Consider the following 6,667-nt stretch of genomic DNA (forward strand, 5'->3'; position numbering starts at 1 on the left):
TTATTTTATAAATTTATTTCATAAATATAAATATATTTATAAGATATATATGTGTGTATATATATACATGCATATATATATATATATCATATATATGCCATATATATAGTTGGTGAGCTTACTAAATTGTATCTGGTGGCTGTCTCACATTGGAATTTGTAGTCGCTCAGTCCAGAAGGCTGGATGTCTCAGCAGCCCCAAGCTGGTGCTGAAGGCCTGGAGAATTCCTGGAGAGTTGCTGGTCTTCAGTCTACATTGGAATCCCAAAGAAGCCAGTTCTACTACCAAAAGGGATGCCACAGCCATGAGATAGATGAGCTTGTCAGCATGAGTGAGAGCAAGCAGGCAAAAGGCAAAAGCTTCTGTTTTCCATGTCCTTGTATGTGGGTCTTCCCACCACAAATGACCCAATCAGGAAAATCCCTCACAGGAGAGCCTGGTGGCTTGGTTGGTTCCAGAACCAACCAATAACCAAGTTAGTTTGTCTACAAATGGGTCTTTGTGAGCCTTTCATACATATACATTGCCATGCCTGGTTTTTATCCTGACCTCCATTCTCTGTCATTTCTTTGTCCTTCTTGCTGATTTTCTTTGTCCCCAAAAGTCTCCCTTTGCATTCTTGTCACATAGATCTCCTTGTCCCTCTTGTCTATCCTTCCTTTCTACCTCCTCCCTCTCACAATTGCATATCTATTTTCTCGTTGCACACACACATGCATACACACACTGACAGACACATAGACACATACATGCACACACAGAGATACACACATACATGCACACATGCACATGTGTGTTCACAGACACACACATAGATGGCACACAGACATGTGCACACACAGAGACAAACACACACACAGACTCACGCGCACACACACAACCCAGATACACACACACAGACATATGTGCACATGCATGTGCACAGACACACACAGACATATACACCCAGACACATACATGTGTGCATTATGTGCACACACAAACACACACATACACATATACACATGTGCACATGCACACACACACAGGCACATACAGAGACATGCACACACACAGACCCCCCCACATGCACACACACACACAGACATATGTATGTGTGCACACATGCACACACATCTATAACCGTTTATCGGAGAAAACACATGCTATTGTCTTCCTGATTTGGCTTATGTTACTCTAGTTGAATCCTTGTTCCTGCAAATGTGACAGTTTCATCCTTGTAAACTGTAATGAAATCTCATGTGTATATAAACTACATTTCCTCTATCCACTCATATTCTGGCTGTATGTCTTAGGCATTGTAACTGTCACATCAATAAACATGGGTCTGCAAGTATTCTGCAAGCATTCTGAATGACTCAGGGTCATTCAGGCACGAACCCACTGGTGAGGCTGATCAAATGTGATATATATAAATGTCATTATATATATGACATTATATTACATATATATTACATACAAATATTACATATGTACACACACACACACACACACACACACACACACATATTCTTCTCCATTTTACAAGACATCAGACAAGACAAGGGTTCCTCTTTTCTCTGAATTCCCACCAGCATTTGTCTTAATCATTTTTTCTCAATGGTAGACGTTCTGATGAAGATGAACAGACATCTCAGAGCGGTCTTGCTTTTGTTTGTTTTTGAAAGGTGTGCACCACCACAGCTGACTTTAAAGCAGTTTTAATTTGCATTTCCCTGATGTCCAAGGATGTTGAACACAGTTTCAATTATTTACTGGCCATTTGTATTTAGTCCTTTGAGAACGAACAAATAGACCATTTATTGATGGGCTTGTTGGTGTTTAATTTTTTACTCCATTATAAACTCCAGATATTAATATCATATTAGGTATATATGTGTGCACAGATTTTCTCTCCCATTCTATAGGCTGTGAATCTTTATTATTGTGAGTGTGTGCGAGTGAGTGTGTTTGTGTGTGGTTGTGTGTATGTGCTTGTGCTGTGGTGCACTTGTGGAGGGCGGGGACAATCTGGAGTGCGTCCTCTCTTTCGGCTTTTATGTGGGTTCAACAAATAGGGATAACTTAACTTAATGTTTTCCATTTCATCCCTGTTACTTTATTTCTTTCTCTTGTTTTAATGTTCTAACAAGGACTCCTAACCCTGTTACATAAAGATGAAGCCAGCAGGCACTTTTGTTATGGGGGTTTCAATGACAGTGAGCCCCACAGGCTTAATTATTTGCATGCTTGATTTCCAGTTGATGAAGGGTTTGGAAGAACTAGGAGGAGTGTCCTTTTGGGAGGGGGTGTTGCTGGGCGTGGGCTTTGAGATTTCAAAAAGTCCATGTCAGGCTCAGGGTCTCTCTCTGGCTGCTACCTGTCGATCAAGGTGTAAAGCGGTCAGCTACTTTTCCAGCACCCTGCCTACCTGCTTGCTGTTGTGTTCCCTGCCATGATTGTAAGTGTTCCAGCTTGGACATGAAGGTCTCCTGGCAGTCAGGAGTCAAGGAATACCACAAAGTCATACCGCACAACAAACCTCACACGAGAGATCTGGGAGGGAAATACCCAGGAGGGTGGCTGCCTCTGCTTAAGCGAGAAGCAAGTCTAGGGCAACATTTATATAGGGTTTGGTGGTGGGTGGGTGGAGCTTTCCAGGGTGGCCTGGGATTGGAGCGATTACACATCCCGATCTTGGAACAAGCTCAGGGATTGGAGGGATTTTTCCTGTAGGGTGGGATCTGGCCACTCACCCTCTTTGGGGCTAGGAACTGTCATTACAGCTGTTAGTGGCCTCTGGGAGGATCAGGCCTGACTGATGGAGCTGCTGGGACAGGGCCTGGCTGTTCCTGTGCCTCAAGGAGTCAGGCCCAGCCTCAAGAGATGCCAGTGGCCAGAGTAGTCTAGGATCCCGGAGGCCGGAGATCTTCCGGGGTGCAGGGCTTATGAGTAGTCTGGTTGTGAAAGCTCTCGTGCCAAGTTGGCATGAAGAGCCAACAATGATGATGATGGACTAACCAAACCCCTGAAACTGTAAGCAAGCCCTTGATTAAATGCTCCTTTTTATGAGTTGTCTTGGTCACGGGATCTTTTCAGAGCAACAGAACAGTAAGGAAGACACTTATCTCCGTCCCAATTTTATAAGAAATGCTTTTATTTCTTAATCCATTCACTGTAATGTTGTGCATACGTTTACATATGTAGTCTTTCTTTTTGAAGTATATTTCTTTCATTTCTAATTCCTTCAAGGTTTTTTTTTTTATTATAAAATGATGAATTTTGTCAAGGGCTTTTTCTACATTTCATGAGAAGATCATGTGATTTCTGTCTTTAAATCTATTTGTCTGTTGCATTACATTGATTTATGGTGAACCATACTTACACTCATGGGGTGAAACCAATTTAGCTATCATGTATGTTCTTCCAAAGGCGTTATTGAGCTCAGTTTGCAAGGGCTTACTGAGAAATTTTGGGTCTATGTTTCCCAATAGAATTGATCTATAATTTGTTTTCATTTATTGGTTGTTGGAGGTATTGTTTCCGTATTTGGTTTTGGTATTAGAGTAAAACTACCTTCAAAACATGTGTTTAGCAGTGTGAGTTCCCTGTCTATTTTGTGGAACGTTTTGAGGAGCATTTGCAATAAGCTCTTCTCTAAAGGTTTGGTAGAATTTGCCAGTCACTCTAACCAGTTCCTGGCCTCTCTGCCAGGAGACAATTTTAGTGCTTCAATCTTATCTTATTGTCCATCATAGGTATTTCTCTATTTGATTTAGCCTTTCATGGAGCCCCTCCTACACAACCCCTGCATGATGTTCTCGTCCATCTAATTCAGGGCTCTTCTCTCAGATTCAGCATCTGCCAGTAGGTCTCTCCCTGCTCCAGTGGCCTTCCCCAAAGCCACTAAACCACACACAGCTAACGGAGCCCCATCCCCAGCTCCCCACGGCCTCTCACTTTCACCTCCTTTTTCTCTTTTGGACTCTTCTCCACTTGAAGTCAGACCACATGTTTACTGTATTCTTGTTATGTATACTATAGTATAAGCTTTGAAAGGGCTGGGGTGATCCTCTGTTGCTGGGCTGATACAGAATCGTGTCTTGTAACTGATCATGGTTTGGTTTGGTTTGGTTTTCCCCTCCCAGTTTAAGAAAGGAGAGTCTGTCATGGTAGGGGCAGGATGGTGGCAGGAAGAGGAGGCATCTGGTTATATCCATCACTTCTGCAGTCTGGAGGGAGGGAGAGAAAAAGGGAGGGAGGGAGAGAAAGAGAGAGGGAGAGAGAGAGGGAGAGAGAGAGAGCATCATAAAACCCCAAGCCCTCTCTTTCCCCAATTCCATTTGGTTTGGTTCTTCCTAAATTTTCCACAGTCTTTAAAAACACTGTCACCAGCTGGGGATCAAGTGTTCAGACACTCGAGCCGATGGGGACATTTCACATTCAAACAACAGCAGATGGTTTCAGATCTACCAAGCAAAACACCAGCTATATTAAGTTGTTTTAAAAAATGCAAATTTCAGTGCCACTCCAGAGACTGGATTTGTTAGGTTGGGGACTGGGCTCCGGCAAATCTTATTCCTAGGAGGAGTCTTGGGTTTTCTTCGTGTGGAAGCCTGCAGGATCCCTGGATCCCAGAAGGGCTTTGCTTTAGCACTACAGCACAACAGAACAACCACCCACTTAGTGTCTCTGGGCAGAGATGCACAAGTGTCAAAGTACACACTGGATTTAGAAAACATGGGGGGGGGGGCGACAATATGTAATTTCGCACAATGCTTTTGTATCTATTGAAATAGTATCTTGTATCTATTGAAATAGTATTTTGTATCTATTGAAATATTAGTTCTGTGGACATATTGTTTAAATAAAGTAGATTGCTAGAATAAATTCCATGAGGTTTTTTTTTTTTGTGTGTGTGTGTTCCTTGAAATTTTTTTAGATTGTATATTTTGTTTTTTGAGTGCTTGATTGCATGCGCGCGCGCGCGCGCGCGTGTGTGTGTGTGTGTGTGTGTGTGTGTGTGTGTGTATGTGTGTGTGTGTGTGTGTGTGTGTGTGTGTATGCACGTACGCACTGTATTTGTACGATGTCCTCAGAAGTCAGAAAGGACACCAGATCCCCTAGAATTAGAGTTACAGATGGTTTCGAGGCACCATATGGGTGCTGGGAACCAAAGTGGGGTCTCCATAAGAGCAGCCGTTCTGTTAAGCACCGAGCCTTTGCTGGGGACAATCTGTAAGTCCCATGGGAGCTGCCCGAGGCCTGGGGGCTGAGTACTAATTCTCAGGTATGATTTCTCATAGACAGAAGGATAAAAAGTGCCTCCTAGTGCTAGTGACACCTGGGTCCTCCCATCTGGTCCCTGAGAATCAGTCTTTGGAGCTTGTCACCATTATCTGAGCACTGAGTTTTTCTGGTTGCAGTTGACAACTCAAGAGGCTGGGGTTATCTACACATGGAGAAAGACAGCTCGTGGTTCTGTCGGATAAACGAAATCACTAGAAAGCAATGCCATTGGCTGAGGATTGGCTTGGTGGGGTGGGAGGATATTCTTACTGAAATGTTTACAGGGGGCTTTCCTCTTCATTCCTGCAAAACTGCTCTCCAAACTAAAATTTTGCCTTGAGACACCAATGCACCCAGCTCCCAAGCAAGTGTGGCCTATTCTCATGCTGAGCCCCTTAGATATAGTGCTGGTAGCCACAGCACGGTGTCCAAATGAAGTATGGGAACTAAAATTGATTGCTGCCCTGCAAAATGAGGGTGCTTTTATTTGGGTGGAAGAAAATCAGATTAGTGTTGTGTGACAAAACTTTTCCTGGAGTTTCCAATCATAAAGAGCCCCCAACAGACCAGAGTATGGACCAACCTGGTAAATAATGCATCTTATTGGGGTTACTTACAGGAACAGAAATGACAGCTGCATAACAAATTCCCTCCTCAGCATGGGTGACAGCTCACAAAGTTGGGAACTCAGAGCTCACACCAGCCTTCAGGAGGCTCAACAGGTTGGACAATGTTCCATCCAGGTGGTTCTGTTGGTCTAAACCTCTTCCAGGCAGCTCATCAGCTGGCTTCTGCTTCTTCCAGGCAGTGAGTCTTCTGTTAAGGGTCTTCTTTGAAGCTCCACTTGTCTGAGAGTCTACTTTGCAACTCTGTTTGACTGGCAGGGTCTCTTGGCTTTTATTGTTTACTCTGAACTGGGAGGGGCCTAGTGAATCCGCTCAGTTTCAGGGACTTCCTGAAGATCTTTTGAGCTTGCTTAAGGAGCTTCCCTGCAGGATGGAACGCTTCAATCCCAGAGGAAACTGTTACACAACAGTTAGGCATCCAAAAATAAATATATAAATAAGGTGGTTCACTGAAAGGAAAATAAGTCTTTCTCTTTTAAACATTATGAGGACAGAATCTGATGAAAATAGCTGAAGTAGAAAATACTGGCTTACTATGGGTAGACAGTTGACTCACAGTTGAGAGGCTATCAGTTCCTCATAGTGGGGAAGGCCTGGTTGCTGGAGAGACTATAGCCAGTTGGCTGTGGTAGTGGATGTGGCTTATTACATCTTAGCTTAGTGGTTCTCAACCTTCCTAGTGCTGTGACCCTTTAATACAGCTCCTCGTGGTATGCTGACCCCCAACCATAAAATCATCTTTGTTGCTATATCATAACTGTAATTTTGCTGCC

This window comes from Mus musculus, chromosome 5 (genome assembly GCF_000001635.26).
Source record: "Mus musculus strain C57BL/6J chromosome 5, GRCm38.p6 C57BL/6J".
Classification (NCBI taxonomy): Eukaryota; Metazoa; Chordata; class Mammalia; order Rodentia; family Muridae; genus Mus; species Mus musculus.